The sequence below is a fragment of the Anoplopoma fimbria genome, chromosome 2 (assembly GCF_027596085.1).
Source record: "Anoplopoma fimbria isolate UVic2021 breed Golden Eagle Sablefish chromosome 2, Afim_UVic_2022, whole genome shotgun sequence".
Classification (NCBI taxonomy): domain Eukaryota; kingdom Metazoa; phylum Chordata; class Actinopteri; order Perciformes; family Anoplopomatidae; genus Anoplopoma; species Anoplopoma fimbria.
The window spans coordinates 21,279,400-21,293,630 of NC_072450.1; positions in this window are offsets into that span (position 1 = coordinate 21,279,400).

Here is a 14,231-nt window from a genome sequence, read left to right on the forward strand (position 1 = left end):
CTTAAGCTTAGCACTTGTTTTCTTCTTAAATCCTTCTTGTCTGGATCAACCTTCATGTTGTAACCTCGCTGTCCGGTGCGGTTCTGTGTCGTGCCCTCACACATTCAGAACATTCAGCCAGAACTCTTTGATCTCCGGCTATTTTGAACACTCGTGTCACAGCAGATGATGAAGATCTATGGTGCTCAGTGGGTGATGTTAGAGCAGAGATTGCCACGTCTGCGATGCTTATAATTTGACGAGATACTACCATGTGTGATGTAGAACAAGCGTTTAAGTCGACCACTTCCGTTGAAATAAGAGGTGGTTGTTGTCCAGAAACAGAGTGAGAAAGTTAGTTTACTTTATATGTTCTCAGGGGAAACACAACCTGCAGGAAAGATGTGTTTGGCATTACGAGGTTAGATCTCCTAAGAGCTACTTTCGACACCCTATCAGCAAGTCTGCCCCGAGGTCAAAGGCCGATACAAATCTTTAGAAAGTAAACAACTCTGAACCACCCTGGTGTCCCTCTCACCACAGAGACACTCCTTTACTTGGCACAGGCGCCTATTCATGTCAAAAAACAATAGTGAAGACTAACATTATTATAAACAAGGAATCAACCACACAAATAAAGTGTGTAAAGAGTTATGAAAGCATCAGATACTGTTGATATGACAAGTCTAGAAATTCTCATGTTATAAAGTACAGCAGTGAAATAATTGAATTCATTGGCAGGCTGTCGGCATGTGTCCATGTGTCGTGTGTCTATGAGTGTGTGTGTGTGTGTGTGTGTGTGTGTGTGTGTGTGTGTGTGTGTGTGTGTGTGTGTGTGTGTGTGTGTGTGTGTTCTGGTATAAAGGGGTGATTTTACAGCACCTGTCTCTGTCATTTCAGGCAGAAGCAGTTGGCAGGAGGCGCCCTGATGTTCTCTTCCTTCACCCTGCACACATACTCCCCAAACAACAGGCTCTCCTGCTAGAGCGCATGCACACGTTTCCCATTGGTTATTCTTGATCAGTGTTTTCTGTAAAAGGGGTTCACAAGAGAGTTTAAAAGACGAACCAATTACTGAAACCCTTTCCAAAACTCGGTCTACACAAACAGAGACAGCGATCTGCTGCCCACTGCTGGCAAAAATAACAAATCACATTAACTCAGAAAGATCAGCTGATTGATTACCTCAACAGGAGAAGTAGCTTATTAAAACTATGAGTGTACCGAAAAAAAAAAATACCATTGAAGCAGCAGCAGAACAAATTTTTCATGTAAACACAACTTCAGTGGTGGAATGGAACTGAAGAACTTTACTTAAGTACAATTCTGAGTACTGTATTTTCCTTAAACAGATTCTGCATTCACACAAGATTTTGGTATCGGAAGCATTCTGGTTTCCATTTGTAGTTCAACTAGTATTGACCAATCACATTCGAGCAGGCTTTGGTTGAATGCAGCTAAAAAGCAAAAGAGGAGATTAAATATCAGGTTAAGATTTTACTGGCAAAACATATGAGGAGCTTATAAAATATGACATATATAAATAATGAATAGCTCAACACTCTGTGTGTTACTGCACAATCTCTCTAGGACACTGTTCTTGCTTAGTAAAAATACAGCTCATATTATGGTACAGCTGTTTCAATCATCCAGAAAGAAAGGAGACCTAATCAAGCTAGTGAGTGAGAGAGTTTTCCATCAAGTCAGTTAACAATTCAAAGTATTTTATGGTTTTGACAATATATTTGCATATTCATAGATATTGCAAACTACACATGAAATTCATAAATGTGCAAGTTTATTATATAGGAAGAGGATGACGTGCAAAGCAGAATTTGTGCACTGCATGACATTGTCAAATACTGAGGACTATCAGACCCAGCAGAATATGAGAAAGAAAATGAAATCACGAGTTTCAAAGGCTTGCTGGTGCAGGGTCCCACTGAGGCGATAATAGCAGAGAAGACTTGCGGTGCTCTAGAAGCTGTAGTCAGATCACTGTACACAATATTCCTCTGAACATACAGGTGGCTCAGACACCCACTGATCCGGAAATAAGGAACCCCACCTAGCTGTCTGGCTCACCAGGAAGACAGTAACACAATTAATGATGATCGGAGGGGGGCAGAGCAAACCTGTACTTGGTTTTCACACTATATCACTGACTCCAATGACAGGAACAGTGGTGAACCATCTGGAAATCCACTATTTTTAGTCATAGTGCCATAAATTCATCAGCTTTAGGAAACGACTGAATAATATCAAACCTAAATAATATTATTTATAATTCTTTTAACAGCGCTCAATGCGGGAAATTCCGAGTTTTCGTAGAATGAGGACAAATCTCCTCCTTAAGGGTTGATTAGACTTTTACAATTCACAGGATGAAATATGTTTGCGTCTCACATTTGGTTCAACAACATCTTGTTGTTGATACGCTTTCATTTCTCTATACAGACAGTTTTGCTTCGGAAAATGTTTTGCTCAGAAATTAAATGGAAAACCCCCCATACAAAACAGCTAATGCAACTCGAGTTATTTATTACTTTAAGTTAGGGTTATTGTTACGGTTATTTTTGCCTGCTTGCCACCTCGACAGGAAGTCAGTTCCAGTTCCAACAAAGTAGTACAGACTCTAAGCGGCTAATTGGGCCAAAGCTCTAACATCCTTTGAAGTGCATTGCAAAGCACTAATATCATTTCTGCATGTATAATGTAGAGGTGAAGCTGCCATCATCAGTGTGTCATCGATCGGCTGCCAAAACATTTGCCAAAGTTGCAGTTTTGCTAAACATTGCACATTTGTTGAAAAGCTACTCTTCTACAATGAGTATCACACGTTTAAGTAAAGTTTGGTTTAATTTGTTCACTCATGTCGTATCATATTTCATTTTTATATTAAATTACCTACAGTCAATGTTACATTTTTCAGGAACAGTTTGCATTGACGAGCAGAGAAACAGATGTTATTGTACAGATGTTAAAAGGCTTCAAATAAACTAAATGCATTACTTGAAGCTATGAACTTCAATCAGTTACATAAAATTACCATAATAAGAAAATAATTAAAAGCTAAAAAAAAGCTTTTTTTTTTCTTCTTTTTTTATACCAGAATAGGACATGGGAGAGTGAAGAAGACATTAGTTTGCATCAGTTTGTCAGTTTTGACTGTTAATATATGTCTGTATGTCTTTGCCTTTGGTTTGATGACAACGTTTTCTTTTTGCAGCAAATGTTGTGACTCTTAACACCTGCAGAGGGCAGTGTTAGATTATGAAAGCATTCAGCTGGAGAGGAGAGGAGAGACAGGAAACTTATGAGACATGAGGGTTTGTCTAATAAGAGATTTGTCTGAAGAATAGAACAAATAGTGGCCAAGAGGATGGAGGGCACAACACTAAGGACAATACTGACCCACAATGCGACACCAAGGCAGCAAAGTGCCTTTGCGACATGCACCACTATACACCAAAGAAAACTGATGATAATGATCTCTGCATCATAGTCAGCTAATCAAATTGCTTTCTCTAATGTCTCTGAATGTGTATTTGCATTCAACTGATTTACATCGCAGTAATTTCTTTGTTAGCGCGGAAAAACAACAGCGACTCGAATGCCTTGAACAGCACAATGTAACATTTCCAAAGGTGAGTGTCTGGGAGCGGGAGGTGGTGGAGGGTTACTGTAGCTCTGCCTTCACCCCAGTCTGCCTCCACCGTGGTGGGTTGCCAATTAGAGCCAACACATATGACACACTTGACTCCCCCGCTTGAACCATGGCTGGAGATAATAGGCCTCTTCCTGCAGCTCAATCGATGGCGTACTGTCCCAGGGTGGATGTCTGCCTCAGTGTACACACACACACACACACACACACACACACACACACACACACACACACACACACACACACACACACACACACACACACACACACACACACATACGTAACTCTTTCTTTGCCCCTTATCTGTCACAGAGTAAAATGTGAGCTTTCTGTTTCTTACACAGAAGCACACAAGCAACACACACCCACACAACACACACACACACACACACACACACACACACACACACACACACACACACACACACACACACACACACACACACACACACAAAATGGCTTTCTGCTCTTTCTTTCTCCCTGTTTTCCAAACCATAAACAATAACTTCCAACTAGATAAATTGACCTCATTATTCACAGTGAGATAAGAAACGAGTGCAAAAAAACCCACCCCTGGATGCTCAGTGAAATTATTGGTACATAAATAGCTAATCCTTCTGCTTAGTGTGTTCATACTTCTAGGTAACCCCACAGGAGGCGTCAGGGCTGTGTGAGGGCACCTGAGTCATGGGGATTACAGATATTAGGGTAATGGATATCTGCTGTGCGCCGTAATAGGCAGGCGCCTTGCGTGGACTTGCTCTCGGTGGTCCGGTCTCGGCATTGTTGCCTCTGACTTGCATCCTGATTTGGTTGTTAGACCTTGGCTATCGATACGGCTGGGTCATAGCTGGCTAAGCAGAAGCAGAAACATTGCATCAGTACAAATTCTTAAAGCTGTGTGTGATGCAAACCCCACCCCATATAACGCTATCCCCTCAGTACTGAGCCTGTAATGCTAACTTTCCCTGGAAGAAATGTGCATGGAAGTGTGTGTGTTTCGGTGCGTGTCTCAGTGTTTTTGTCTGTATGTAGTCGGAAAAAAGGAGAAAAGGGAGAAGAGTTCGGGAGTCATTGCTGCTCTTTGCATGGCCGGGGGAGGAGAGATGGAGAGAGGAGAAGCAGTTAAGGGAGAGGAAGGCCTCTGCGTGGTTTTTTGGATGGGGGGTAGAATTGAGGTGAGGGGTGGATGGGGACGGGGGTGGGGTGGGAGGTGGTTGACAGTTGTGTGCGTGCATGAGCCTAATCTGCCTCCATCAGCTGTCAGAGTCGGGGATGTCAGGGCTACCGGGGGCTCCTGGTCCCCCCTCTCTCTCTCTCTCTCCTCTCTCTCTCTCTCTCTCTCTCTCTGTCCCTCCCTCTCTTCACTGGCAATGTCATGTTGTCAGCCCACATATGCTTGTCTGTGGTGGAGGGGGGTTGGGGGCCAGGGGGTGTAAGGGAGGGGGGTTCGGGTGGAGGAGACATAGGCACATGGGCAGCCTCCGTCTTTTTCCTGTCGCTGTCGACACTTGTCTTCTTGCCTGTGCGCCGCTGACGTTGTTCCCTTTTAACCCCTCCAGCTCCCCCTGTCCTCTCTCCCTGCTGCTCTCCTCTCTCCGTCTCTGCGTGGATAACATCAGTGGAGTCGAGAATTACACTCGCAGGGCTTTTTACTTCTGGCATGATTTTGTCCCCCTGCCGCTCTCTGTTCACTTAACATCACAATAGATTGTGGAGCCTCTTTAATTCCTGGTGCTCACAACATTAAAAAACTACAATTGAACAGCAGCGTTGCAGTAACAGTGTCCATGTTAATTCAGAGATGTCACTTAACTCAGCTTTTGTCTATTATGTATAACATTTGAGTCAAAAAGCTCATCTTGCTCTCGAGTTTCCAATTTTCAAAAACCCATCAGGTTGTTATTTAACATTTACCTCTATTCTGATGGTATTTCAAAAATCCTTCATGATATGCCAAGTTCCTTAAACAAAACAAAAAAAATACTTACCATAAACGTGTTTCTAATTCTAATTCTGGTGATACAATTTTTTTGTCTTTTTCCAAATCCAAATAAGGATTGTAGCGGAAAATGAGAAGGTTTTCCTTGCTCAATTTGTACAACAACATGAACAGATATTAAAATGTTGTCATCAGTTATACAGTATTGGTAAATATACTATTTTCTTTGGTGTATGGTGTATATTTTCATACAAAATAAGTATAACATATTTCATGCAATTTGAGTTGGGTTAAAAATTGTTTTCTTTTTATCTAGATGGTTAGAAAAGTCTTAGAAGATACTGGAAAAAGAACAGCAGTAACTGTTGTTAAGCGAAAAAAATGTTTAGCTCCATGTAACGTAATGTGCTTGGAACGAAACAAACAAATTCCATTCAACTCAATGTTTTTATGATGGAGGCAAAAATCTTTAAACCTGGACAAATAAATATAAAAATAATTATTTTGTAATTTGAGTCCATCAACCCTCTTTACATTGTTATTATGAATCTAAAACACTTTTTTTATTATCTACTATTTTGCGTGTGTTGTAAAATATGTTTTCTTTCAAGTAGTATGAAGCCATTTTTTTTACATGATACAGGGATGTGGATGTGGTTTTCATTTTGTCGATTAGGCTCTGCTGTACACTGCATGGTATTTTTTATTTTGTTAATTTTATGTTACTAAGACAATTTATTAGCTTTAAGTAATGCATTTAGTTTCTATGGTGCCTTTGCATCTGAACAGGGATAACATTAAAACATTAAAAACAGGCATGAAACGTTTTTTCTACGCATCAATGTGAACTGTCCCTGAAAAATAAGACGATAAAACAAAAAAAAAGATGAGATGAGAAACCAGTGGTCTCATGTGTGGTGAGCAACGAGAGGCCCACATGCCAATAACAGCAGTCAAGCGTTTGTATCTGTATGGGTAACGGTGCTCTCGCCCCAGTGACCTGCCCCTGGCACTCGCCACAGGGGGCTTTGGGTCTACCTGTCAATCAAACTCTGAGTCCTTTCTCTGACTCACGACGCAAGTCTCAGCTAACTCATTACATCCCATGCCCCCATCTCCCACTCCCGGTTTTCCACACAAAGATGATATCTCTATATACGTGCCGACTGGAGCGCACCGCCTCCCTGTCACTGCACGCATGTTGCATGTTAACCATAAATCCCATGTACTGTACATTTTGTCTGCATGAATGGATTATAGTTCTGTAGTACGTTCAGCTACAGGCGGCAGCTGTGGTTCCTTATTGAGCCGAGTTACAACCCTGTCTGAAGATTTCTAGTCTGAAGGATATTAATGCAGAGCAGCTATAAGCAGGAGCAGGTCAAGTCTCACATTTAAGCCTCTGCAGACTGCTTGTGAAAAGAGTGATTTTTTGTTAAAGAATTAGAGCACTGTGCGGCCTTCAGTGCTTCCAGAAGCTGGGACCATGTCTGGATCTGAGAGGTATTTCTAATTAATATTAAAACTTCAGCCTTAGCAATAATATGTGTAATTCAGCAAGAGTGATCAATAGCATTAAGCTTTCATGAGCAAGCCTTGTTCGTCTGCATTACATTTTCATACCCACACCTGCACGCAAGCACAGAAAACACAGATACGCTCAATGAAAACTCTCCCTGTCACAAGCTAACACAATCACACACACACACCCCTCCTGGCTATGAGTACCCTTGCCCCGAGTGCTCTCTTGTTGCAGTCTCCATAGCAGGCAGGGAGACTGTCTGAGTGCTTTATGTTTGCTGTAACACAGAGTCATCACTGTCAGAGCCATTGATTTGTCAACAACATAGTGATACACAAGATGGATAATGGCCCATCTTGTGCACAGTTGCTACATTTTTCTGGACAGCCAAGGAGCATCTATTTTTTTTTCTTCCTCTCATTCCTTCCTCCTCCTTCCCCTAAACCTCCCTCAAACCACCCGACACACCCCTACACACACAGGCACACACACATTTTTTCAATTTCAAAACAATAAAAGAAAAGCAATGTGTCTTGTTCAGCTACTAAATAGCTGTCTGGTTTGTGTCTCCTGAGGTGGCTGCACATCAGTGGCTAGCCCATCTATCAGGCCAATGCATGGCCCTCAAACCTCCAGGTATAAAGATGATAAATGCCCCACCTCCTGAAAAGGGCATGGAAAAAGATGGATGGATATGGAAAGAGAGAGACAGAAACAGATATCGAAATTGAGTGGATGTGGGAGAAAAAAGCGGGAGAAATTCAAGAAGAGAGAGAAAGTAGAAGCAAAATTTCCCACCAGGAGCCTTTTGCACCAGCTCTTTGGAAGTTTAAACTTTGCCTAGTTATAACTTAAGAGTTAACCAGGTGGAGATATACGCACACAAACAAACTAACTAGCTCTCACATAGAGGTGAGCGGTTAGCCTACTGATTTACACCCACCAACTGCCAGGTGAAACTGTAACCCATGTAGCTAATTGGAACCAACTGAAGAAGCTGACATTATCTTGCTAATACTGTACTTGACATGTTAAGAGTGAAAAGTAAAAAGATAACTAGATGAAATATTGCTGATATAGCTGACTTGACACTTAGCCAAAATGCTGTTTGATGACTATGTTGTTGAGAAGAATTTTAATTACACTTCACAAAAGTAACCTCAAATTACAAAACGTCAAACTACACGACTAACGCTAAGTGCTAGCTAAATGGGTAAGGTTAGCATAATCAGATATTTCCCTCTTACTCCAGACTGCATGAATACTGCTAAGTCTGCCACACACATAATTATCCATGTATGTTTATATGAATATACAAAGTCAAAGTCACCTACATTTACAAAGGATCAACAGTTAACAATAACATATCTATTTGGCCGCTCTAAAACAGTTATATTTCGCAGTTATGTTAGAGCTTGCGATTCGGAAGAGATTTCCCGTTTTCCCGTCTCCTAGCAATCACTTAATTACAGCTAAGACAAATTAAGGCGCAGCACCTATTTAATATTTGCATAAAAATAATAATACAAAAAATCGATTTCGTCTATTTACATTAACATCCAATCATCTTTCTTCCTGTAAATCAACATATTATGTATGATTACGAAAGCTAGGACCAACCAATTTCAACCAATAATCTAATGAGATCCACGCATAGAGCCCCTGTAGCTCAGTAGCACGCTAAATTCAAAGCCTGCCAATTTTATAGCGGCCAAATCAAATACAAAGAATTTGATTTAAATCCCTCTTGTAACTCTACACTTTTCAAATGTTCTGTTTTACTGGGGAATACATCACAGCACAGAAGCTAAAGACGCTGTTTCATTGCACCTGGCTGCTACATTTTTTAATGGTTGAATTCCAGAAACGTCCTGAACACAGAAAAATGAAAAGAAAAAGAAAACAGAAAGATAACCACTACAAACTTCTAGATTTTCAAGTGAGGATTGAGAGGGATTATTTTTGAATGAATATATGAATTGTCTTTTAGGTATAACCTACTCGCTTTGCCTTTAAGTAGAACTTTACACACTTGGATTTATGAATAGCGGGGACCACCTAGTCCACGCTTCTTGCGCTCATTCCCTATTCCCTCCACTATTTGATTAAACAGTACTTTCCCCCCATTCCCCCTTATCTGGGCTGTTGCTGCATGAAGGAGCTATCTGCTGTGTGACTGGCACACTACTGTCTGCTGCCTCTGATAGCATTCCACTTTGGTTAGGTAAATAGCAACTTAACTGAACTGAGACTATTTAAACAGCCTAAATGTAAGGAGATTAAAACTGGCCAAACAGTGACTGAGCACGGGGGATGCATCGCTGCTAGCTATGCACTCCTGCAGGAACGAGAAGCACGCACGCAGGTTTGTGCGTGGCAAACACAAATTTCACAAAGTCAAACAGAAAGACACAAGCATCAGAGACGCTCAGCAAAAGACGGACGGAGCGAGAGGACACATAGCAATAGCCTTTAGTTGTTTTTGATGCCTTAGTGCCCTCTGACCTATAAAATCACTGTCTATGCTTGCAAAATCTCCACACAAACACACACACATACACACAAAGATACAAATGGCATGAGGCAGGCAAAGCAGGATGGACCTGGGGACAAGTTTCCGCCTGGACGCCCTCATATGCGAGCCAGTCCTGCCCTGCTCTGCCCACAGGCCTTTCCAGACTGGCCAGTCGAGTGAGAGACCTACCCTGACTCTAACACTGTGTGGCAGGGGGACCTAGAGACAGATGTTCCGTGCCACTGGCGTGGTGCGGAAGAGGATATGGTACCCCATGTGCACGCAGTGTGTGCGTGTCACTGAAGCCAGAGAGAGCGGGGGAGAGGCAGAGAGAGAGACTGAATGGTTGAATGGTGATGTTGGGAGGAATCAGGAGGAGCTGCGGTGGGTGGTGGAGGTGGTGAGTGGAGGGGTGTAAAAAGGAGAAATAAATCAAGTCAAAGCAATTTGTGGCAATGGCCCTGCTGCAGTGTCATTAGGAATCCCGTCACGCAGCAGCTCCTCTGAGCAGTCAGCAGACGCAGGTTGACAGCAGGCCAAAGAGGAATTTTAATTTTCCCCTGTCTCACAGCCTCCACCTCACATACATCTCCTAACTACTGGCTGGCCCTGCCAATAGTAGCCTTCAAACTCATCTTCAAAACTGCTGGCCCCTCCTGGATTAATGGCTTTTTCAATACCATTACAGTACACGATCGCTTCGAATCATCATGCGAAACTTTGTTTGAATTTCGTGGTCCTTTAACTAAAGTTTCACTCAAAAGTGACAAATCAAGCAGGGAGAGAATGAATCAAGTTTGCAACAGCTTCTTAATCAGCATATTTCCCTATACTACGTCACGATAGTGATGTATATACTGAATACCACAGATCATGTCATTCAATGTAGTAATAATTAAAGAAGGTTAACTTTAAAACATATCTGAAATAGAAACAAAACTTTCTTGGCTTTATTTAAAAACGTTTGAAGGTAGATATATAGAATATCTACTATATCAACTTGCTATCAATATCAATTTTATGTAATGTTATTTTCTAGGAGACAGGTTTGAGCCATTAACCAGAGTTGGTGTTATCAGATGATGTAATTGACAGTTTTTATAATCTCACTTTGCCTCAGTCTGCCTCGTTTACTTGAGTCTGCGTAATGATTTCCAACATTTCCCAAAATGATTGACATGACAAAACATGACTGAGGTGAACTATTTTGATTGCGTTACAGATGATATTTCCTTGTGCATTTGACCTTTAAATAAAAATCTGTTATATGTGACAGAGAAAACAGAGAGAAACAGCAAACCAGGCAAAGTGACACAGACACAATATGGACGTGTGTCAAACCAACACATTCAAATCGATGTTATGAGAGATATGCAGCACAAACTGAGAATGTGGTAATAACGCTGCCCGAGCAGAGCAGGGCAGAGTAATGCAGAACATTTCTCCTCACAGCTGCCACTTTAATGAGCAGACAAAATGGCCACCGTTGAATAATTAATATGCGGGTCCATTAACAAGGCATTAGAATGCATTCTATCTCTTATTGATTTTTTCCTGTCTTTTTTTTTTTTTTTATAGTTGAAAACTTTTACTCCATCCGTAGACCACTCTGCGTCCAGCGCTGGCGAGAGTGAAATATGGCTGCTGCTGTTTAAATGTCAGCTTTGTAATTACACAAGGAGCCACGAGCTGGGCTATCCCACGGCCTGAGGGCCTCTGATTTATGGTCAGGCACTGATGGCAACAGCACAGACAAATACAGGCGAAATGCATTCACAAATAACACATCTCCTTTCCCCTCACACATACACAATATCTAAAATCAGATTAAGACCCTTTTTATTTAATGTATAGAGTTTATCCATTAAGTTAATGCTTTCATATAATAACAGTTAACATTACAGTTGAATACATAATATTATAACGGAATTTGTTTGTTTCTTACCCAATTCTTTCTATTCCACAAACTAATTACATATATTTTTCTGGTATTAAAATGTCAACATTTTCTCTAAAAATGATTTATGTAAGTCTTTGTTGCTTTGTAACTACTGTGCTTTGTAACTTTGAAATGAATTATTGAAAATAACATTTTTGGGCATCTAAAAAAGAGATATTTAATGGAGTGGTTATTTAATTTGTAGCTAAATCTGTTACTTGAGTATTGGGTCCCTTAAGACCCGCGGTATATACTGTAGGAATGTTTGTCATAAAATTGTCACATTTTATTTAGTTTCAGAATATCACATGTGAGGATTTGCTGCTTTTCTGTGTTTTACAGCATTGTAAATTAAACCTATTTGGAAGCAAAAATTAGCTTTGAATGGGAAAATGTGATGGGCATTTCTCACTATTTTATAGACTATACAATTAAATCGATGTATCTAAAAGCGATAATGGGGCAGTAAAAATGATAGTTGGCACCCTTGACACCTTTATCTTTGCCCCTGCATCGATTCAGAAACTGATAAGAGTGTCACTCCTCCTCCCGATGTCTGTTAGACTTGTGTGAAGTGTAACCTCGCCCCTCCTATTCCTACTCCCACTGCCTTTTGCTTAGCGGTCTAACACACTCTAGTGGCATGTGGGACACCTTGGTTCAATACAAACCTCCCTTACGCTCTCCGCCCCATCAGTCAGATTCTAGGCAGAGATACCTGCTGGGAAAACCAATCTATATCTGGACGAATGGAGGAGGAGAGGCGCGGCCAGATCAATGTACAGATATTGATACACGCAGCCATGTGAGGAGACTACACTCCTTCTGAACTCATTCGCTCTCTCACTGAAAAGATTAGGATTCAAGATGAACTGCTGAGTAAGGTGTGTGTGTGTGTGTGTGTGTGTGTGTGTGTGTGTGTGTGTGTGTGTGTGTAGATGAAAAAGGAGACACTGTAACACACTGGCAGATACTACAGATAGAGCAGGGAGAAAGAGGAGAGATGAAGGAGGGAGTGGAGATACGTAGTGGAGACATAGATTACCACCACAGAGCTCAGTAATGGTGTGAGGGGAGCGCGTCAATAATAAATACCTCCCATTACACCACGGTGGACCGCTGCAGCGGGCTGTACAGCAGGATGCCCGCTGACTCCCTGATCTACCTCAAATTACACTGATGCTCCCACACTGAGCTTCTGTGGACTACAACACACACTGACTGGATCAAACACAGAGATATACGGCACAGTTACTCACAAAATCATACACGCGCCATTGAATTAATTTTCCCGAGCAGTACAGAGGTTGAGCGTCAGGGTTTGATCCCCTCTGACGACTCCCTGTTGGGCTCTGGATGTTTTTTAAGGCCCTCACACCCCCCACCCCACCCCACCCTCTCTTCAAAGAGACGAGGCTTGACATCCAGGTGTTTTATAGTATTTGTGGCTCTGATCATCCATCAAGCCGATCGATCACTCTCCCAGCAGCTTTTATTAATGATCTTGTCAGCCAGCCCGCTCTCGGGTGCAGCCGCTTGTCCAGGATGATAGATCATTAGCTAGTCTGCCTGCTATTTATTCTCTCATGACCTTGTCTCTCTCCATTGTTGAGTGGGCCGAGTTATGAGAGCTAGAACATGATAATTCACTATTGATTCTGTATATTTCAGTTTTTTTCCCAAAAAGTTTTTAAGCTGTGATTGTGGGCAAAGATACAGACAGTTTTGGAACAAGTTTTAATATATTTTTTCATTTTCAGGTTCATACTTGTATTTTGGGTTTCTACTTGAACAAGTTTACATGCGTTGATGTATACTAATACTGTTTGTCTTAGTATTAACCGACTGTTTAAAACACTCTGTTTAAGCGCCTGTCTCTTTAAGAGCCTGTCCTTAAAAAAAAGTCTGCTCTGATTGGCTTGAGAGAAAAATATGGCGCACCTTTGCAAAAAAATAGATCTCAAGCAGTGGTGAAAACTGACTGAGTTGTCTTATTTCAAAGTTTTTTGGTCTGTAAGCACTCCAGATACCCAGGTATATGGTCATCATGATATGTCCCCTTTAAGTAAAAGTAACAATACCACAATATGAAAATATCCATTAGAAGTTCCATATGAATATTTTTACTTGAGCAAAAGTCATTATGCAGAATGGTCCCTTACAGAGTTATATATTTTTGGATCAATATTACCGATGTATTAACATGTAAGCTTTATTTTAATGCTATAGATGGTCTAGATGGAGCTTATTCTAACAACTTAATTTGATGTTGGGTAGTTTAATCTGTAACAGTTTGTAGCATATTTACTAAGGAGATCAAGTGTTTTCTATGTAAAATATGAATCTGATAAGTAACTTTTAACTGCCAGATTAATGTATTGGAGTAAAAAGTTCAAAATCTCCTTCTGTAATTTAGTGGTAGAGAAATATAATAGCCTCTTAAAATTAAGTACCTTAAAGTTTAACTTTATCATAGTAAACGAAGTGAAAAATAACTTGCTTACTTTCCACCACTGGACACAGAAGTGGTGCAGTAAATATGCAGGATAGCTCAATTCCTTTATCGCCTTCATTTTAAAAACATGTTGTGGAACATCACAGAAAGGAGAAAAAAATAATTAACAGATGGACACACAGGAAAAGAAAGTAAAAAAGAGAGTCAGACAG